The sequence below is a fragment of the Carcharodon carcharias genome, chromosome 6 (genome assembly GCF_017639515.1).
Source record: "Carcharodon carcharias isolate sCarCar2 chromosome 6, sCarCar2.pri, whole genome shotgun sequence".
In the NCBI taxonomy this organism is placed as follows: Eukaryota; Metazoa; Chordata; class Chondrichthyes; order Lamniformes; family Lamnidae; genus Carcharodon; species Carcharodon carcharias.
Window position 1 is genome coordinate 189,224,452 of NC_054472.1, and position 22,759 is coordinate 189,247,210.

The window sequence follows — 22,759 nt, forward strand, 5'->3', positions numbered from 1 at the left end:
TTTTTAACACACTACCGCTGTTCTCCGATCCCAGTCTCTTTTTTACCACTCTGCCGCTGTTCTCCGATCCCAGTATCCTCTTTACCACTCTGCCGCTGTTCTCCGATCCCAGTCTCCTTTTTACCACTCTGCCGCTGTTCTCCGATCCCAGTCTCCTCTTTACCACTCTGCCACTGGTCTCCGATCCCAGTCTCCTCTTTACCACTCTGCCGCTGTTCTCCGATCCCAGTCTCCTTTTTACCACTCTGCCGCTGTTCTCCGATCTCAGTCTCCTCTTTACCACTCTGCCGCTGTTCTCTGATCCCAGTCTCCCTTTTAACACTCTGCCTCTGTTCCCTGATCCAAGTCTCCCGTTTACCACTCTGCCGCTGTTGTCTGACCCCAGTCTCCTTTTTACCACTCTCCCACTGCCTCTCCGATCCCAGTCTCCTCTTTACCACTCTCCCACTGCCTCTCCGATCCCAGTCACCTTTTTACCACTCTACTGCTGCCACTCCGATCCTAGTCTCTTTACCACTCTGCCGCTGTTCTCCGATCCCAGTCTCCTCTTTACCACTCTGCCGCTGTTCTGCGATCCCAGTCACCTCTTTACCACTCTGCCGCTGTTCTCTGATCCCAGTCTCATTTTTACCACTCTGCCGCTGTTCTCCGATCCTAGTCTCCTCTTTACCTCTCTGCCACTGGTCTCCGATCCCAGTGTCCTCTTTACCACTCTGCCGCTGTTGTCCGACCCCAGACTCCTTTTTACCACTCTCCCACTGCCTCTCTGATCCCAGTCACCTTTTTACCACTCTACTGCTGCCACTCCGATCCCAGTCTCCTTTTTACCACTCTGCCGCTGTTCTCCGATCCCAGTCTCTTTTTTACCACTCTCTCGCTGTTCTCCGATCCCAGTCTCTTTTTTACCACTCTGCCGCTGTTCTCCGATCCCAGTCTCCTCTTTACCACTCTGCCGCTGTTCTCCGATCCCAGTCTCCTTTTTACCACTCTGCCGCTGTTCTCCTATCCCAGTCTCCTTTTTACCACTCTGCCACTGCCTCTCCGATCCCAGTCTCCTCTTTACCACTCTGCCGCAGTTCTCCGATCGCAGTCTCCTTTTTACCACTCTGCCGCTGTTCTCCGATCTCAGTCTCCTCTTTACCACTCTGCCGCTGTTCTCTGATCCCAGTCTCCCTTTTAACACTCTGCCTCTGTTCCCTGATCCAAGTCTCCCGTTTACCACTCTGCCGCTGTTGTCTGACCCCAGTCTCCTTTTTACCACTCTCCCACTGCCTCTCCGATCCCAGTCTCCTCTTTACCACTCTCCCACTGCCTCTCCGATCCCAGTCACCTTTTTACCACTCTACTGCTGCCACTCCGATCCTAGTCTCTTTACCACTCTGCCGCTGTTCTCCGATCCCAGTCTCCTCTTTACCACTCTGCCGCTGTTCTGCGATCCCAGTCACCTCTTTACCACTCTGCCGCTGTTCTCTGATCCCAGTCTCATTTTTACCACTCTGCCGCTGTTCTCCGATCCTAGTCTCCTCTTTACCTCTCTGCCACTGGTCTCCGATCCCAGTCTCCTCTTTACCACTCTGCCGCTGTTGTCCGACCCCAGACTCCTTTTTACCACTCTCCCACTGCCTCTCTGATCCCAGTCACCTTTTTACCACTCTACTGCTGCCACTCCGATCCCAGTCTCCTTTTTACCACTCTGCCGCTGTTCTCCGATCCCAGTCTCTTTTTTACCACTCTGTCTCTGTTCTCCGATCCCAGTCTCTTTTTTACCACTCTGCCGCTGTTCTCCGATCCCAGTCTCCTCTTTACCACTCTGCCGCTGTTCTCCGATCCCAGTCTCCTTTTTACCACTCTGCCGCTGTTCTCCTATCCCAGTCTCCTTTTTACCACTCTGCCACTGCCTCTCCGATCCCAGTCTCCTCTTTACCACTCTGCCGCAGTTCTCCGATCCCAGTCTCCTTTTTACCACTCTCCCACTGCCTCTCCGATCCCAGTCTCTTTTACCACTCTCCCACTGCCTCTCCGATCCCAGTCACCTTTTTACCACACTACCGCTGTTCTCCGATCCCAGTCTCTTTTTTACCACTCTGCCGCTGTTCTCCGATCCCAGTATCCTCTTTACCACTCTGCCGCTGTTCTCCGATCCCAGTCTCCTTTTTACCACTCTGCCGCTGTTCTCCGATCCCAGTCTCCTCTTTACCACTCTGCCACTGGTCTCCGATCCCAGTCTCCTCTTTACCACTCTGCCGCTGTTCTCCGATCCCAGTCTCCTTTTTACCACTCTGCCGCTGTTCTCCGATCTCAGTCTCCTCTTTACCACTCTGCCGCTGTTCTCTGATCCCAGTCTCCCTTTTAACACTCTGCCTCTGTTCCCTGATCAAGTCTCCCGTTTACCACTCTGCCGCTGTTGTCTGACCCCAGTCTCCTTTTTACCACTCTCCCACTGCCTCTCCGATCCCAGTCTCCTCTTTACCACTCTCCCACTGCCTCTCCGATCCCAGTCACCTTTTTACCACTCTACTGCTGCCACTCCGATCCTAGTCTCTTTACCACTCTGCCGCTGTTCTCCGATCCCAGTCTCCTCTTTACCACTCTGCCGCTGTTCTGCGATCCCAGTCACCTCTTTACCACTCTGCCGCTGTTCTCTGATCCCAGTCTCATTTTTACCACTCTGCCGCTGTTCTCCGATCCCAGTCTCCTCTTTAGCACTCTGCCGCTGTTTTCCGATCCCAGTCTCCTTTTTACCACTCTGCCGCTGTTCTCCGATCCTAGTCTCCTCTTTACCTCTCTGCCACTGGTCTCCGATCCCAGTCTCCTCTTTACCACTCTGCCGCTGTTGTCCGACCCCAGACTCCTTTTTACCACTCTCCCACTGCCTCTCTGATCCCAGTCACCTTTTTACCACTCTACTGCTGCCACTCCGATCCCAGTCTCCTTTTTACCACTCTGCCGCTGTTCTCCGATCCCAGTCTCTTTTTTACCACTCTGTCGCTGTTCTCCGATCCCAGTCTCTTTTTTACCACTCTGCCGCTGTTCTCCGATCCCAGTCTCCTCTTTACCACTCTGCCGCTGTTCTCCGATCCCAGTCTCCTTTTTACCACTCTGCCGCTGTTCTCCGATCCCAGTCTCCTTTTTACCACTCTGCCACTGCCTCTCCGATCCCAGTCTCCTCTTTACCACTCTGCCGCAGTTCTCCGATCCCAGTCTCCTTTTTACCACTCTCCCACTGCCTCTCCGATCCCAGTCTCTTTTACCACTCTCCCACTGCCTCTCCGATCCCAGTCACCTTTTTACCACACTACCGTTGTTCTCCGATCCCAGTCTCTTTTTTACCACTCTGCCGCTGTTCTCCGATCCCAGTATCCTCTTTACCACTCTGCCGCTGTTCTCCGATCCCAGTCTCCTTTTTACCACTGTGCCGCTGTTCTCCGATCCCAGTCTCCTCTTTACCACTCTGCCACTGGTCTCCGATCCCAGTCTCCTCTTTACCACTCTGCCGCTGTTCTCCGATCCCAGTCTCCTTTTTACCACTCTGCCGCTGTTCTCCGATCTCAGTCACCTCTTTACCACTCTGCCGCTGTTCTCCGATCCCAGTCTCCCTTTTAACACTCTGCCTCTGTTCCCTGATCCAAGTCTCCTGTTTACCACTCTGCCGCTGTTGTCTGACCCCAGTCTCCTTTTTACCATTCTCCCACTGCCTCTCCGATCCCAGTCACCTTTTTACCACTCTACTGCTGCCACTCCGATCCCAGTCTCCTTTTTACCACTCTGCCGCTGTTCTCCGAACCCAGTCTCTTTTTTACTACTCTGCCGCTGTTCTCCGATCCCAGTCTCCTTTTTACCACTCTGCCGCTGTTCTCCGATCCCAGTCTCCTCTTTACCACTCTGTCGCTGTTCTCTGATCCCAGTCTCCTCTTTACCACTCTGTCGCTGTTCTCTGATCCCAGTCTCCTCTTTACCACTCTGTCGCTGTTCTCTGATCCCAGTCTCCTCTTTACCACTCTGCCGCTGTTCTCCGATCCCATTCTCCTTTTTACCACTCTGCCACTGCCTCTTCTATCCCAGTCTCCTTTTTATCACTCTGCCACTGCCCCTCCGATCCCAGTCTCCTTTTTACCACTCTGCCACTGCCTCTCCAATCCCAGTCTCCTTTTTATCACTCTGCCACTGCCCCTCCGATCCCAGTCTCCTCTTTACCACTCTGCCGCTGTTCTCCGATCCCAGTCTCCTTTTTACCACTCTCCCACTGCCTCTCCGATCCCAGTCTCTTTTACCACTCTCCCACTGCCTCTCCGATCCCAGTCACCTTTTTACCACTCTGCCGCTGTTCTCCGATCCCAGTGTCCTCCTTACCACTCTGCCGCTGTTCTCCGATCCCAGTGTCCTCTTTACCACTCTGCCGCTGTTCTCCGATCCCAGTCACCTTTTTACCACACTACCGCTGTTCTCCGATCCCAGTCTCTTTTTTACCAATCTGCTGCTGTTCTCCGATCCCAGTGTCCTCTTTACCACTCTGCCGCTGTTCTCCGATCCCAGTCTCCTTTTTACCACTCTGCCGCTGTTCTCCGATCCCAGTCTCCTCTTTACCACTCTGCCACTGGTCTCCGATCCCAGTCTCCTCTTTACCACTCTGCCGCTGTTGTCTGACCCCAGTCTCCTTTTTACCACTCTACTGCTGCCACTCCGATCCCAGTCTCCTTTTTACCACTCTGCCGCTGTTCTCCGAACCCAGTCTCTTTCTTACCACTCTGCCGCTGTTCTCCGATCCCAGTCTCCTTTTTACCACTCTGCCGCTGTTCTCCGATCGCAGTCTCCTTTTTACCACTCTGCCGCTGTTCTCCGATCCCAGTCTCCTTTTTACCACTCTGCCGCTGTTCGCCGATCCTAGTCTCTTTACCACTCTGCCGCTGTTCTCCGATCCCAGTCTCCTCTTTACCACTCTGCCGCTGTTCTGCGATCCCAGTCACCTCTTTACCACTCTGCCGCTGTTCTCTGATCCCAGTCTCATTTTTACCACTCTGCCGCTGTTCTCCGATCCCAGTCTCCTCTTTACCACTCTGCCATTATTCTCCGATCCCAGTCTCCTCTTTACCACTCTGCCGCTGTTCTCCGATCCCAGTCTCCTTTTTACCACTCTGCCGCTGTTCTCCGATCTCAGTCTCCTCTTTACCACTCTGCCGCTGTTCTCCGATCCCAGTCTCCCTTTTAACACTCTGCCTCTGTTCCCTGATCCAAGTCTCCTGTTTACCACTCTGCCGCTGTTGTCTGACCCCAGTCTCCTTTTTACCATTCTCCCACTGCCTCTCCGATCCCAGTCTCCTCTTTACCACTCTCCCACTGCCTATCCGATCCCAGTCACCTTTTTACCACTCTACTGCTGCCACTCCGATCCCAGTCTCCTTTTTACCACTCTGCCGCTGTTCTCCGAACCCAGTCTCTTTTTTACCACTCTGCCGCTGTTCTCCGATCCCAGTCTCCTTTTTACCACTCTGCCACTGTTCTCAGATCCTAGTCTCCTCTTTACCACTCTGCCGCTGTTCTCTGATCCCAGTTTCCTCTTTACCACTCTGCCACTGTTCTCTGATCCCAGTCCCCTTTTTACCACTCTGCCACTGTTCTCCGATCCCAGTCCCATTTTTACCACTCTGCCACTGTGCTCTGATCCCAGTCTCCTTTTTAACACTCAGCCGCTGTTCTCCGATCCCAGTCTCCTCTTTACCACTCTGCCGCTGTTCTCCAATCCCAGTCTTCTCGTTACCACTCTGCCGCTGTTCTCCGATCCTAGTCTCCTCTTTACCACTCTGCCGCTGTTCTCCGATCCCAGTCTCCTCTTTACCACTCTGCCGCTGTTCTCTGATCCCAGTCTCCTTTTTACCACTCTGCCGCTGTTCTCCGATCCCAGTCTCCTCGTTACCACTCTGCCACTGTTTTCCGATCCCAGTCTCCTCTTTACCACTTTGCCCCTGTTCTCCGATCCCAGTCTCCTTTTTACCACTCTGCCGCTGTTCTCCGATCCCAGTGTCATTTTTACCACTCTGCCACTGTTCTCATATCCCAGTTTCCTCTTTACCACTCTGCCACTGTTCTCTGATCCCAGTCACCTTTTTAACAATCTGCCGCTGTTCCCCGATCCCAGTCTCCTTTTTACCACTCTGCCGCTGCCTCTCCGATCCCAGTCTCCTCTTTGCCACTCCAACGATGTTCTCCGATCCCAGTCCCCTTTTTACCACTCTGCCACTGTGCTCTGATCCCAGTCTCCTTTTTACCACTCAGCCGCTGTTCTCCGATCCCAGTCTCCTCTTTACCACTCTGCCGCTGTTCTCCAATCCCAGTCTCCTCGTTACCACTGCCGCTGTTCTCCGATCCTAGTCTCCTCTTTACCACTCTGCCGCTGTTGTCCGATCCCAGTCTCCTCTTTACCACTCTGCCGCTGTCCTCTGATCCCAGTCTCCTCTTTACCACTCTGCCGCTGTTCTCCGATCCCAGTCTCCTCGTTACCACTCTGCCGCTGTTCTCCGATCCCAGTCTCCTCTTTACCACTCTGCCCCTGTTCTCCGATCCCAGTCTCCTCTTTACCACTCTGCTGCTGTTCTCCGATCCCAGTCTCCTCTTTACCACTCTGCCCCTGTTCTCCGTTCCCAGTCTCCTCTTTACCACTCTGCTGCTGTTCTCCGATCCCAGTCTCCTTTTTACCACTCTGCCACTGTTCTCAGATCCTAGTCTCCTCTTTACCACTCTGCCGCTGTTCTCTGATCCCAGTTTCCTCTTTACCACTCTGCCACTGTTCTCTGATCCCAGTCACCTTTTTAACACTCTGCCGCTGTTCCCCGATCCCAGTCTCCTTTTTACCACTCAGCCGCTGTTCTCCGATCCCAGTCTCCTCTTTACCACTCTGCCGCTGTTCTCCAATCCCAGTCTCCTCGTTACCACTCTGCCGCTGTTCTCCGATCCTAGTCTCCTCTTTACCTCTGCCGCTGTTGTCCGATCCCAGTCTCCTCTTTACCACTCTGCCGCTGTCCTCTGATCCCAGTCTCCTCGTTACCACTCTGCCGCTGTTCTCCGATCCCAGTCTCCTCTTTACCACTCTGCCCCTGTTCTCCGATCCCAGTCTACTCTTTACCACTCTGCTGCTGTTCTCCGATCCCAGTCTCCTCTTTACCACTCTGCCCCTGTTCTCCGTTCCCAGTCTCCTCTTTACCACTCTGCCGCTGTTCTCTGATCCCAGTCTCCTTTTTACCACTCTGCCACTGTTCTCAGATCCTAGTCTCCTCTTTACCACTCTGCCGCTGTTCTCCGATCCCAGTCTCCTTTTTACCACTCTGCCGCTGTTCTCCGATCCCAGTCTCCTTTTTACCACTCTGCCACTGTTCTCAGATCCTAGTCTCCTCTTTACCACTCTGCCGCTGTTCTCTGATCCCAGTTTCCTCTTTACCACTCTGCCACTGTTCTCTGATCCCAGTCCCCTTTTTACCACTCTGCCACTGTTCTCCGATCCCAGTCCCATTTTTACCACTCTGCCACTGTGCTCTGATCCCAGTCTCCTTTTTAACACTCAGCCGCTGTTCTCCGATCCCAGTCTCCTCTTTACCACTCTGCCGCTGTTCTCCAATCCCAGTCTTCTCGTTACCACTCTGCCGCTGTTCTCCGATCCTAGTCTCCTCTTTACCACTCTGCCGCTGTTCTCCGATCCCAGTCTCCTCTTTACCACTCTGCCGCTGTTCTCTGATCCCAGTCTCCTCTTTACCACTCTGCCCCTGTTCTCCGATCCCAGTCTACTCTTTACCACTCTGCTGCTGTTCTCCGATCCCAGTCTCCTCTTTACCACTCTGCCCCTGTTCTCCGATCCCAGTCTCCTCTTTACCACTTTGCCCCTGTTCTCCGATCCCAGTCTCCTTTTTACCACTCTGCCGCTGTTCTCCGATCCCAGTGTCCTTTTTACCACTCTGCCACTGTTCTCAGATCCCAGTTTCCTCTTTACCACGCTGCCACTGTTCTCTGATCCCAGTCACCTTTTTAACAATCTGCCGCTGTTCCCCGATCCCAGTCTCCTTTTTACCACTCTGCCGCTGCCTCTCCGATCCCAGTCTCCTCTTTGCCACTCCAACGATGTTCTCCGATCCCAGTCCCCTTTTTACCACTCTGCCACTGTGCTCTGATCCCAGTCTCCTTTTTACCACTCAGCCGCTGTTCTCCGATCCCAGTCTCCTCTTTACCACTCTGCCGCTGTTCTCCAATCCCAGTCTCCTCGTTACCACTGCCGCTGTTCTCCGATCCTAGTCTCCTCTTTACCACTCTGCCGCTGTTGTCCGATCCCAGTCTCCTCTTTACCACTCTGCCGCTGTCCTCTGATCCCAGTCTCCTCTTTACCACTCTGCCGCTGTTCTCCGATCCCAGTCTCCTCGTTACCACTCTGCCGCTGTTCTCCGATCCCAGTCTCCTCTTTACCACTCTGCCCCTGTTCTCCGATCCCAGTCTCTTCTTTACCACTCTGCTGCTGTTCTCCGATCCCAGAATCCTCTTTACCACTCTGCCCCTGTTCTCCGTTCCCAGTCTCCTCTTTACCACTCTGCTGCTGTTCTCCGATCCCAGTCTCCTTTTTACCACTCTGCCACTGTTCTCAGATCCTAGTCTCCTCTTTACCACTCTGCCGCTGTTCTCTGATCCCAGTTTCCTCTTTGCCACTCCAACGATGTTCTCCGATCCCAGTCCCCTTTTTACCACTCTGCCACTGTGCTCTGATCCCAGTCTCCTTTTTACCACTCAGCCGCTGTTCTCCGATCCCAGTCTCCTCTTTACCACTCTGCCGCTGTTCTCCAATCCCAGTCTCCTCGTTACCACTGCCGCTGTTCTCCGATCCTAGTCTCCTCTTTACCACTCTGCCGCTGTTGTCCGATCCCAGTCTCCTCTTTACCACTCTGCCGCTGTCCTCTGATCCCAGTCTCCTCTTTACCACTCTGCCGCTGTTCTCCGATCCCAGTCTCCTCGTTACCACTCTGCCGCTGTTCTCCGATCCCAGTCTCCTCTTTACCACTCTGCCCCTGTTCTCCGATCCCAGTCTCTTCTTTACCACTCTGCTGCTGTTCTCCGATCCCAGTCTCCTCGTTACCACTCTGCCGCTGTTCTCCGATCCTAGTCTCCTCTTTACCACTCTGCCCCTGTTCTCCGTTCCCAGTCTCCTCTTTACCACTCTGCCGCTGTTCTCCGATCCCAGTCTCCTCGTTACCACTCTGCCGCTGTTCTCCGATCCTAGTCTCCTCTTTACCACTCTGCCCCTGTTCTCCGTTCCCAGTCTCCTCTTTACCACTCTGCTGCTGTTCTCCGATCCCAGTCTCCTTTTTACCACTCTGCCACTGTTCTCAGATCCTAGTCTCCTCTTTACCACTCTGCCGCTGTTCTCTGATCCCAGTTTCCTCTTTACCACTCTGCCACTGTTCTCTGATCCCAGTCACCTTTTTAACACTCTGCCGCTGTTCCCCGATCCCAGTCTCCTTTTTACCACTCTGCCGCTGCCTCTCCGATCCCAGTCTCCTCTTTGCCACTCCAACGTTGTTCTCCGATCCCAGTCCCCTTTTTACCACTCTGCCGCTGTTCTCCGATCCCAGTCCCATTTTTACCACTCTGCCACTGTGCTCTGGTCCCAGTCTCCTTTTTACCACTCAGCCGCTGTTCTCCGATCCCAGTCTCCTCTTTACCACTCTGCCGCTGTTCTCCGATCCTAGTCTCCTCCTTACCACTCTGCCCCTGTTCTCTGATCCCAGTCTCCTCTTTACCACTCTGCCGCTGTTCTCCGATCCCAGTCTCCTTTTTACTACTCTGCCGCTGTTCTCCGATCCCAGTCTCCTTTTTACCACTCTGCCATTGTTCTCCGATCCCAGTCTCCTTTTTACCACTCTACCGCTGCCTCTCCAATCCCAGTCTCTTTTTTACCACTCTGCCGCTGTTCTCCGATCCCAGTCCCCTTTTTACGACTCTGCCGCTGTTCTCCGATCCCAGTCCCCTTTTTACCACTCTGCCACTGTGCTCCGATCCCAGTCTCCTTTTTACCACTCTGCCGCTGTTCTCCGATGCCAGTCTCCTCGTTACCACTCTGCCGCAGTTCTCCGATCCCAGTCTCCTCTTTACCACTCTGCCACTGCCTCTCTTATCCCAGTCTCCTTTTTACAACTCTGCCACTGTTCTCTGATCCCATTCTCCTTTTTACCACTCTGCCGCTGTTCTCTGATCCCAGTCCCCTTTTTACCACTCTGCCGCTGTTCTCCGATCCCAGTCTCTTTTTTACAACTCTGCCGCTGTTCTCCGATCCCAGTCTCCTCTTTACCACTCTGCCGCTGTTCTCCGATCCTAGTCTCCTTTTTACCACTCTGCCGCTGTTCTCCGATCCCAGTCTCCTTTTTACCACTCTGCCGCTGTTCTCCGATCCTAGTCTCTTTACCACTCTGCCGCTGTTCTCCGATCCCAGTCTCCTCTTTACCACTCTGCCGCTGTTCTCTGATCCCAGTCTCATTTTTACCACTCTGCCGGTGTTCTCCGATCCCAGTCTCCTCATTACCACTCTGCCACTATTCTCCGATCCCAGTCTCCTCTTTACCACTCTGCCGCTGTTCTCCGATCCCAGTCTCCTTTTTACCACTCTGCCGCTGTTCTCCGATCCCAGTCTCCTTTTTACCACTCTGCCACTGTTCTCAGATCCTAGTCTCCTCTTTACCACTCTGCCGCTGTTCTCTGATACCAGTTTCCTCTTTACCATTCTGCCACTGTTCTCTGATCCCAGTCACCTTTTTAACACTCTGCCGCTGTTCCCCGATCCCAGTTTCCTTTTTACCACTCTGCCGCTGACTCTCCGATCCCAGTCTCCTCTTTGCCACTCTAACGTTGTTCTCCGATCCCAGTCCCCTTTTTACCACTCTGCCACTGTTCTCCGATCCCAGTCCCATTTTTACCACTCTGCCACTGTGCTCTGATCCCAGTCTCCTTTTTACCACTCAGCCGCTGTTCTCCGATCCCAGTCTCCTCCTTTCCACTCTGCCGCTGTTCTCCAATCCCAGTCTCCTCGTTACCACTCTGCCGCTGTTCTCCGATCCTAGTCTCCTCTTTACCACTCTGCCGCTGTTCTCCGATCCCAGTCTCCTCTTTACCACTCTGCCGCTGTTCTCTGATCCCAGTCTCCTTTTTACCACTTTGCCGCTGTTCTCCGATCCCAGTCTCCTCGTTACCACTCTGCCACTGTTTTCCGATCCCAGTCTCCTCTTTACCACTCTGCCGCTGTTCTCCGATCCCAGTCTCCTTTTTACCACTCTGCCACTGTTCTCAGATCCCAGTCTCCTCTTTACCACTCTGCCGCTGTTCTCCGATCCCAGTCTCCTTTTTACCACTCTCCCACTGCCTCTCCGATCCCAGTCTCTTTTACCACTCTCCCACTGCCTCTCCGATCCCAGTCACCTTTTTACCACTCTGCCGCTGTTCTCCGATCCCAGTGTCCTCCTTACCACTCTGCCGCTGTTCTCCGATCCCAGTGTCCTCTTTACCACTCTGCCGCTGTTCTCCGATCCCAGTCACCTTTTTACCACACTACCGCTGTTCTCCGATCCCAGTCTCTTTTTTACCAATCTGCTGCTGTTCTCCGATCCCAGTGTCCTCTTTACCACTCTGCCGCTGTTCTCCGATCCCAGTCTCCTTTTTACCACACTGCCGCTGCTCTCCGATCCCAGTCTCCTCTTTACCACTCTGCCACTGGTCTCCGATCCCAGTCTCCTCTTTACCACTCTGCCGCTGTTGTCTGACCCCAGTCTCCTTTTTACCACTCTACTGCTGCCACTCCGATCCCAGTCTCCTTTTTACCACTCTGCCGCTGTTCTCCGAACCCAGTCTCTTTCTTACCACTCTGCCGCTGTTCTCCGATCCCAGTCTCCTTTTTACCACTCTGCCGCTGTTCTCCGATCCCAGTCTCCTTTTTACCACTCTGCCGCTGTTCGCCGATCCTAGTCTCTTTACCACTCTGCCGCTGTTCTCCGATCCCAGTCTCCTCTTTACCACTCTGCCGCTGTTCTGCGATCCCAGTCACCTCTTTACCACTCTGCCGCTGTTCTCTGATCCCAGTCTCATTTTTACCACTCTGCCGCTGTTCTCCGATCCCAGTCTCCTCTTTACCACTCTGCCATTATTCTCCGATCCCAGTCTCCTCTTTACCACTCTGCCGCTGTTCTCCGATCCCAGTCTCCTTTTTACCACTCTGCCGCTGTTCTCCGATCTCAGTCACCTCTTTACCACTCTGCCGCTGTTCTCCGATCCCAGTCTCCCTTTTAACACTCTGCCTCTGTTCCCTGATCCAAGTCTCCTGTTTACCACTCTGCCGCTGTTGTCTGACCCCAGTCTCCTTTTTACCATTCTCCCACTGCCTCTCCGATCCCAGTCTCCTCTTTACCACTCTCCCACTGCCTATCCGATCCCAGTCACCTTTTTACCACTCTACTGCTGCCACTCCGATCCCAGTCTCCTTTTTACCACTCTGCCGCTGTTCTCCGAACCCAGTCTCTTTTTTACCACTCTGCCGCTGTTCTCCGATCCCAGTCTCCTTTTTACCACTCTGCCACTGTTCTCAGATCCTAGTCTCCTCTTTACCACTCTGCCGCTGTTCTCTGATCCCAGTTTCCTCTTTACCACTCTGCCACTGTTCTCCGATCCCAGTCTCCTTTTTACCACTCTGCCACTGTTCTCCGATCCCAGTCCCATTTTTACCACTCTGCCACTGTGCTCTGATCCCAGTCTCCTTTTTAACACTCAGCCGCTGTTCTCCGATCCCAGTCTCCTCTTTACCACTCTGCCGCTGTTCTCCAATCCCAGTCTTCTCGTTACCACTCTGCCGCTGTTCTCCGATCCTAGTCTCCTCTTTACCACTCTGCCGCTGTTCTCCGATCCCAGTCTCCTCTTTACCACTCTGCCGCTGTTCTCTGATCCCAGTCTCCTTTTTACCACTCTGCCGCTGTTCTCCGATCCCAGTCTCCTCGTTACCACTCTGCCACTGTTTTCCGATCCCAGTCTCCTCTTTACCACTTTGCCCCTGTTCTCCGATCCCAGTCTCCTTTTTACCACTCTGCCGCTGTTCTCCGATCCCAGTGTCCTTTTTACCACTCTGCCACTGTTCTCAGATCCCAGTTTCCTCTTTACCACTCTGCCACTGTTCTCTGATCCCAGTCACCTTTTTAACACTCTGCCGCTGTTCCCCGATCCCAGTCTCCTTTTTACCACTCTGCCGCTGCCTCTCCGATCCCAGTCTCCTCTTTGCCACTCCAACGCTGTTCTCCGATCCCAGTCCCCTTTTTACCACTCTGCCACTGTGCTCTGATCCCAGTCTCCTTTTTACCACTCAGCCGCTGTTCTCCGATCCCAGTCTCCTCTTTACCACTCTGCCGCTGTTCTCCAATCCCAGTCTCCTCGTTACCACTGCCGCTGTTCTCCGATCCTAGTCTCCTCTTTACCACTCTGCCGCTGTTGTCCGATCCCAGTCTCCTCTTTACCACTCTGCCGCTGTCCTCTGATCCCAGTCTCCTCTTTACCACTCTGCCGCTGTTCTCCGATCCCAGTCTCCTCTTTACCACTCTGCCGCTGTTCTCCGATCCCAGTCTCCTCTTTACCACTCTGCCCCTGTTCTCCGATCCCAGTCTCCTCTTTACCACTCTGCTGCTGTTCTCCGATCCCAGTCTCCTCTTTACCACTCTGCCACTGTTCTCAGATCCCAGTCTCCTCTTTACCACTCTGCCGCTGTTCTCTGATCCCAGTCTCCTCTTTACCACTCTGCCACTGTTCTCTGATCCCAGTCACCTTTTTAACACTCTGCCGCTGTTCCCCGATCCCAGTCTCCTTTTTACCACTCAGCCGCTGTTCTCCGATCCCAGTCTCCTCTTTACCACTCTGCCGCTGTTCTCCAATCCCAGTCTCCTCATTACCACTCTGCCGCTGTTCTCCGATCCTAGTCTCCTCTTTACCTCTGCCGCTGTTGTCCGATCCCAGTCTCCTCTTTACCACTCTGCCGCTGTCCTCTGATCCCAGTCTCCTCGTTACCACTCTGCCGCTGTTCTCCGATCCCAGTCTCCTCTTTACCACTCTGCCCCTGTTCTCCGATCCCAGTCTACTCTTTACCACTCTGCTGCTGTTCTCCGATCCCAGTCTCCTCTTTACCACTCTGCCGCTGTTCTCCGTTCCCAGTCTCCTCTTTACCACTCTGCCGCTGTTCTCTGATCCCAGTCTCCTTTTTACCACTCTGCCACTGTTCTCAGATCCTAGTCTCCTCTTTACCACTCTGCCGCTGTTCTCCGATCCCAGTCTCCTTTTTACCACTCTGCCGCTGTTCTCCGATCCCAGTCTCCTTTTTACCACTCTGCCACTGTTCTCAGATCCTAGTCTCCTCTTTACCACTCTGCCGCTGTTCTCTGATCCCAGTTTCCTCTTTACCACTCTGCCACTGTTCTCTGATCCCAGTCTCCTTTTTACCACTCTGCCGCTGTTCTCCGATCCCAGTCCCATTTTTACCACGCTGCCACTGTGCTCTGATCCCAGTCTCCTTTTTAACACTCAGCCGCTGTTCTCCGATCCCAGTCTCCTCTTTACCACTCTGCCGCTGTTCTCCAATCCCAGTCTTCTCGTTACCACTCTGCCGCTGTTCTCCGATCCTAGTCTCCTCTTTACCACTCTGCCGCTGTTCTCCGATCCCAGTCTCCTCTTTACCACTCTGCCGCTGTTCTCTGATCCCAGTCTCCTCTTTACCACTCTGCCGCTGTTCTCCGATCCCAGTCTCCTCTTTACCACTCTGCCTGCTGTTCTCCGATCCCAGTCTCCTCTTTACCACTCTGCCCCTGTTCTCCGATCCCAGTCTCCTCTTTACCACTTTGCCCCTGTTCTCCGATCCCAGTCTCCTTTTACCACTCTGCCGCTGTTCTCCGATCCCAGTGTCCTTTTTACCACTCTGCCACTGTTCTCAGATCCCAGTTTCCTCTTTACCACTCTGCCACTGTTCTCTGATCCCAGTCACCTTTTTACCACTCTGCCGCTGTTCTCCGATCCCAGTCTCCTTTTTACCACTCTGCCGCTGTTCTCCGATCCCAGTTTCCTCTTTACCACTCCAACGCTGTTCTCCGATCCCAGTCCCCTTTTTACCACTCTGCCACTGTTCTCTGATCCCAGTCTCCTTTTTACCACTCAGCCGCTGTTCTCCGATCCCAGTCTCCTCTTTACCACTCTGCCGCTGTTCTCCGATCCCAGTCTCCTCGTTACCACTCTGCCGCTGTTCTCCGATCCCAGTCTCCTCTTTACCACTCTGCCGCTGTTCTCCGATCCTAGTCTCCTCTTTACCACTCTGCCGCTGTTCTCTGATCCCAGTCTCCTCTTTACCACTCTGCCGCTGTTCTCTGATCCCAGTCTCCTCTTTACCACTCTGCCGCTGTTCTCCGATCCCAGTCTCCTCTTTACCACTCTGCCGCTGTTCTCCGATCCCAGTCTCCTCTTTACCACTCTGCCCCTGTTCTCCGATCCCAGTCTCTTCTTTACCACTCTGCTGCTGTTCTCCGATCCCAGAATCCTCTTTACCACTCTGCCCCTGTTCTCCGTTCCCAGTCTCCTCTTTACCACTCTGCTGCTGTTCTCCGATCCCAGTCTCCTTTTTACCACTCTGCCACTGTTCTCAGATCCTAGTCTCCTCTTTACCACTCTGCCGCTGTTCTCTGATCCCAGTTTCCTCTTTGCCACTCCAACGATGTTCTCCGATCCCAGTCCCCTTTTTACCACTCTGCCACTGTGCTCTGATCCCAGTCTCCTTTTTACCACTCAGCCGCTGTTCTCCGATCCCAGTCTCCTCTTTACCACTCTGCCGCTGTTCTCCAATCCCAGTCTCCTCGTTACCACTGCCGCTGTTCTCCGATCCTAGTCTCCTCTTTACCACTCTGCCGCTGTTGTCCGATCCCAGTCTCCTCTTTACCACTCTGCCGCTGTCCTCTGATCCCAGTCTCCTCTTTACCACTCTGCCGCTGTTCTCCGATCCCAGTCTCCTCGTTACCACTCTGCCGCTGTTCTCCGATCCCAGTCTCCTCTTTACCACTCTGCCCCTGTTCTCCGATCCCAGTCTCTTCTTTACCACTCTGCTGCTGTTCTCCGATCCCAGAATCCTCTTTACCACTCTGCCCCTGTTCTCCGTTCCCAGTCTCCTCTTTACCACTCTGCTGCTGTTCTCCGATCCCAGTCTCCTTTTTACCACTCTGCCACTGTTCTCAGATCCTAGTCTCCTCTTTACCACTCTGCCGCTGTTCTCTGATCCCAGTTTCCTCTTTACCACTCTGCCACTGTTCTCTGATCCCAGTCACCTTTTTAACACTCTGCCGCTGTTCCCCGATCCCAGTCTCCTTTTTACCACTCTGCCGCTGCCTCTCCGATCCCAGTCTCCTCTTTGCCACTCCAACGTTGTTCTCCGATCCCAGTCCCCTTTTTACCACTCTGCCGCTGTTCTCCGATCCCAGTCCCATTTTTACCACTCTGCCACTGTGCTCTGGTCCCAGTCTCCTTTTTACCACTCAGCCGCTGTTCTCCGATCCCAGTCTCCTCTTTACCACTCTGCCGCTGTTCTCCGATCCTAGTCTCCTCCTTACCACTCTGCCCCTGTTCTCTGATCCCAGTCTCCTCTTTACCACTCTGCCGCTGTTCTCCGATCCCAGTCTCCTTTTTACTACTCTGCCGCTGTTCTCCGATCCCAGTCTCCTTTTTGCCACTCTGCCATTGTTCTCCGATCCCAGTCTCCTTTTTACCACTCTACCGCTGCCTCTCCAATCCCAGTCTCTTTTTTACCACTCTGCCGCTGTTCTCCGATCCCAGTCCCCTTTTTACGACTCTGCCGCTGTTCTCCGATCCCAGTCCCCTTTTTACCACTCTGCCACTGTGCTCCGATCCCAGTCTCCTTTTTACCACTCTGCCGCTGTTCTCTGATGCCAGTCTCCTCGTTACCACTCTGCCGCAGTTCTCCGATCCCAGTCTCCTCTTTACCACTCTGCCACTGCCTCTCTTATCCCAGTCTCCTTTTTACAACTCTGCCACTGTTCTCTGATCCCATTCTCCTTTTTACCACTCTGCCGCTGTTCTCTGATCCCAGTCCCCTTTTTACCACTCTGCCGCTGTTCTCCGATCCCAGTCTCTTTTTTACAACTCTGCCGCTGTTCTCCGATCCCAGTCTCCTCTTTACCACTCTGCCGCTGTTCTCCGATCCTAGTCTCCTTTTTACCACTCTGCCGCTGTTCTCCGATCCCAGTCTCCTTTTTACCACTCTGCCGCTGTTCTCCGATCCTAGTCTCTTTACCACTCTGCCGCTGTTCTCCGATCCCAGTCTCCTCTTTACCACTCTGCCGCTGTTCTCTGATCCCAGTCTCATTTTTACCACTCTGCCGGTGTTCTCCGATCCCAGTCTCCTCATTACCACTCTGCCACTATTCTCCGATCCCAGTCTCCTCTTTACCACTCTGCCGCTGTTCTCCGATCCCAGTCTCCTTTTTACCACTCTGCCGCTGTTCTCCGATCCCAGTCTCCTTTTTACCACTCTGCCACTGTTCTCAGATCCTAGTCTCCTCTTTACCACTCTGCCGCTGTTCTCTGATACCAGTTTCCTCTTTACCATTCTGCCACTGTTCTCTGATCCCAGTCACCTTTTTAACACTCTGCCGCTGTTCCCCGATCCCAGTTTCCTTTTTACCACTCTGCCGCTGACTCTCCGATCCCAGTCTCCTCTTTGCCACTCTAACGTTGTTCTCCGATCCCAGTCCCCTTTTTACCACTCTGCCACTGTTCTCCGATCCCAGTCCCATTTTTACCACTCTGCCACTGTGCTCTGATCCCAGTCTCCTTTTTACCACTCAGCCGCTGTTCTCCGATCCCAGTCTCCTCTTTCCACTCTGCCGCTGTTCTCCAATCCCAGTCTCCTCGTTACCACTCTGCCGCTGTTCTCCGATCCTAGTCTCCTCTTTACCACTCTGCCGCTGTTCTCCGATCCCAGTCTCCTCTTTACCACTCTGCCGCTGTTCTCTGATCCCAGTCTCCTTTTTACCACTTTGCCGCTGTTCTCCGATCCCAGTCTCCTCGTTACCACTCTGCCACTGTTTTCCGATCCCAGTCTCCTCTTTACCACTCTGCCGCTGTTCTCCGATCCCAGTCTCCTTTTTACCACTCTGCCACTGTTCTCAGATCCCAGTCTCCTCTTTACCACTCTGCCGCTGTTCTCCGATCCCAGTCTCCTTTTTACCACTCTCCCACTGCCTCTCCGATCCCAGTCTCTTTTACCACTCTCCCACTGCCTCTCCGATCCCAGTCACCTTTTTACCACTCTGCCGCTGTTCTCCGATCCCAGTGTCCTCCTTACTACTCTGCCGCTGTTCTCCGATCCCAGTGTCCTCTTTACCACTCTGCCGCTGTTCTCCGATCCCAGTCACCTTTTTACCACACTACCGCTGTTCTCCGATCCCAGTCTCTTTTTTACTACTCTGCCGCTGTTCTCCGATCCCAGTGTCCTCTTTACCACTCTGCCGCTGTTCTCCGATCCCAGTCTCCTTTTTACCACTCTGCCGCTGTTCTCCGATCCCAGTCTCCTCTTTACCACTCTGCCACTGGTCTCCGATCCCAGTCTCCTCTTTACCACTCTGCCGCTGTTGTCTGACCCCAGTCTCCTTTTTACCACTCTCCCACTGCCTCTCTGATCCCAGTCTTCTCTTTACCACTCTCCCACTGCCTCCCCGATCCCAGTCACCTTTTTACCACTCTACTGCTGCCACTCCGATCCCAGTCTCCTTTTTACCACTCTGCCGCTGTTCTCCGAACCCAGTCTCTTTCTTACCACTCTGCCGCTGTACTCCGATCCCAGTCTCCTTTTTACCACTCTGCCGCTGTTCGCCGATCGCAGTCTCCTTTTTACCACTCTGCCGCTGTTATCCGATCCCAGTCTCATTTTTACCACTCTGCCACTGTTCTCTGATCCCAGTCTGCTTTTTACCACTCTGCCGCTGTTCTCCGATCCTAGTCTCTTTACCACTCTGCCGCTGTTCTCCGATCCCAGTCTCCTCTTTACCACTCTGCCGCTGTTCTGCGATCCCAGTCACCTCTTTACCACTCTACCGCTGTTCTCTGATCCCAGTCTCATTTTTACCACTCTGCCGCTGTTCTCCGATCCCAGTCTCCTCTTTACCACTCTGCCACTATTCTCCGATCCCAGTCTCCTCTTTACCACTCTGCCGCTGTTCTCCGATCCCAGTCTCCTTTTTACCACTCTGCCGCTGTTCTCCGATCCCAGTCTCCTTTTTACCACTCTGCCACTGTTCTCAGATCCCAGTCTCCTCTTTACCACTCTGCCGCTGTTCTCTGATCCCAGTGTCCTCTTTACCACTCTGCCGCTGTTCTCCGATCACAGTCTCCTTTTTACCACACTGCCACTGCATCTCCAATCCCAGTCTCCTTTTTATCACTCTGCCACTGCCCCTCCGATCCCAGTCTCCTTTTTACCACTCTGCCACTGCCTCTCCAATCCCAGTCTCCTTTTTATCACTCTGCCACTGCCCCTCCGATCCCAGTCTCCTCTTTACCACTCTGCCGCTGTTCTCCGATCCCAGTCTCCTTTTTACCACTCTCCCACTGCCTCTCCGATCCCAGTCTCTTTTACCACTCTCCCACTGCCTCTCCGATCCCAGTCACCTTTTTACCACTCTGCCGCTGTTCTCCGATCCCAGTGTCCTCCTTACCACTCTGCCGCTGTTCTCCGATCCCAGTGTCCTCTTTACCACTCTGCCGCTGTTTTCCGATTCCAGTCTCCTTTTTACCACTCTGCCGCTGTTCTCCGATCCTAGTCTCCTCTTTACCTCTCTGCCACTGGTCTCCGATCCCAGTCTCCTCTTTACCACTCTGCCGCTGTTGTCCGACCCCAGACTCCTTTTTACCACTCTCCCACTGCCTCTCCAATCCCAGTCTCCTCTTTACCACTCTCCCACTGCCTCTCCGATCCCAGTCTCCTTTTTACCACTCTGCCGCTGTTCTCCGATCCCAGTCTCCTTTTTACCACTCTGCCACTGTTCTCAGATCCCAGTTTCCTCTTTACCACTCTGCCACTGTTCTCTGATCCCAGTCACCTTTTTAACACTTTGCCGCTGTTCCCCGATCCCAGTCTCCTCTTTGCCACTCCAACGCTGTTCTCCGATTCCAGTCCCCTTTTTACCACTCTGCCACTGTGCTCTGATCCCAGTCTCGTTTTTACCACTCAGCCGCTGTTCTCCGATCCCAGTCTCCTCTTTTCCACTCTGCCGCTGTTCTCTAATCCCAGTCTCCTCGTTACCACTCTGCCGCTGTTCTCCGATCCTAGTCTCCTCTTTACCACTCTGCCGCTGTTCTCCGATCCCAGTCTCCTTTTTACCACTTTGCCGCTGTTCTCCGATCCCAGTCTCCTTTTTACCACTCTGCCACTGTTCTCAGATCCCAGTTTCCTCTTTACCACTCTGCCACTGTTCTCTGATCCCAGTCACCTTTTTAACACTTTGCCGCTGTTCCCCGATCCCAGTCTCCTTGTTACCACTCTGCCGCTGCCTCTCCGATCCCAGTCTCCTCTTTGCCACTCCAACGTTGTTCTCCGATCCCAGTCCCCTTTTTACCACTCTGCCGCTGTTCTCCGATCCCAGTCCCATTTTTACCACTCTGCCACTGTGCTCTGGTCCCAGTCTCCTTTTTACCACTCAGCCGCTGTTCTCCGATCCCAGTCTCCTCTTTACCACTCTGCCGCTGTTCTCCGTTCCTAGTCTCCTCTTACCACTCTGCCCTGTTCTCTGATCCCAGTCTCCTCTTTACCACTCTGCCGCTGTTCTCCGATCCCAGTCTCCTTTTTACCACTCTGCCGCTGTTCTCCGATCCCAGTCTCCTTTTTACCACTCTGCCCTGTTCTCCGATCCCAGTCTCCTTTTTACCACTCTGCCGCTGCTCTCCGATCCCAGTCTCCTTTTTACCACTCTGCCGCTGTTCTCCGATCCCAGTCCCCTTTTTACCGACTCTGCCGCTGTTCTCCGATCCCAGTCCCCTTTTTACCACTCTGCCACTGTTCTCCGATCCCAGTCTCCTTTTTACCACTCAGCCGCTGTTCTCCGATCCCAGTCTCCTCTTTACCACTCTGCCGCTGTTCTCCGATCCCAGTCTCCTCTTTACCACTCTGCCACTGCCTCTCTTATCCCAGTCTCCTTTTTACAACTCTGCCACTGTTCTCTGATCCCATTCTCCTTTTTACCACTCTGCCGCTGTTCTCTGATCCCAGTCCCCTTTTTACCACTCTGCCGCTGTTCTCCGATCCCAGTCTCTTTTTACCACTCTGCCGCTGTTCTCCGATCCCAGTCTCCTCTTTACCACTCTGCCGCTGTTCTCCGATCCTAGTCTCCTTTTTACCACTCTGCCGCTGTTCTCCGATCCCAGTCTCCTTTTTACCACTCTGCCGCTGTTCTCCGATCCTAGTCTCTTTACCACTCTGCCGCTGTTCTCCGATCCCAGTCTCCTCTTTACCACTCTGCCGCTGTTCTCTGATCCCAGTCTCATTTTTACCACTCTGCCGGTGTTCTCCGATCCCAGTCTCCTCATTACCACTCTGCCACTATTCTCCGATCCCAGTCTCCTCTTTACCACTCTGCTGCTGTTCTCCGATCCCAGTCTCCTTTTTACCACTCTGCCGCTGTTCTCCGATCCCAGTCTCCTTTTTACCACTCTGCCACTGTTCTCAGATCCTAGTCTCCTCTTTACCACTCTGCCGCTGTTCTCCGATCCCAGTCTCCTCTTTACCACTCTGCCACTGTTCTCTGATCCCAGTCTCCTCTTTACCACTCCAACGTTGTTCTCCGATCCCAGTCTCCTCTTTACCACTCTGCCGCTGTTCTCCGATCCCAGTCTCCTCTTTACCACTCTGCCGCTGTTCTCCGATCCCAGTCTCCTTTTTACCACTCTGCCGCTGTTCTCCGATCCCAGTCTCCTTTTTACCACTCTGCCGCTGTTCTCTGATCCCAGTCTCCTTTTTACCACTCTGCCGCTGTTCTCCGATCCCAGTCTCCTCTTTACCACTCTGCCGCTGTTCTCCGATCCCAGTCTCCTCTTTACCACTCTGCCGCTGTTCTCCGATCCCAGTCTCCTCTTTACCACTCTGCCGCTGTTCTCCGATCCCAGTCTCCTCTTTACCACTCTGCCGCTGTTCTCCGATCCCAGTCTCCTCTTTACCACTCTGCCGCTGTTCTCCGATCCCAGTCTCCTCTTTACCACTCTGCCGCTGTTCTCGATCCCAGTCTCCTCTTTACCACTCTGCCGCTGTTCTCGATCCCAGTCTCCTTTTTACACTCTGCCGCTGTTCTCCGATCCCAGTCTCCTTTTTACCACTCTGCCGCTGTTCTCCGATCCCAGTCTCCTCTTTACCACTCTGCCACTGCTTCTCCGATCCCAGTCTCTTTTACCACTCTGCCACTGCCTCTCCGATCCCAGTCACCTTTTTACCACTCTGCCGCTGTTCTCCGATCCCAGTCTCCTTCTTACCACTCTGCCGCTGTTCTCCGATCCCAGTCTCCTCTTTTACCACTCTGCCGCTGTTCTCGATCCCAGTCTCCTTTTTACCACTCTGCGCTGTTCTCCGATCCCAGTCTCCTCTTTACCACTCTGCCGCTGTTCTCCGATCCCAGTCTCCTCTTTACCACTCTGCCGCTGTTCTCCGATCCCAGTCTCCTCTTTACCACTCTGCCGC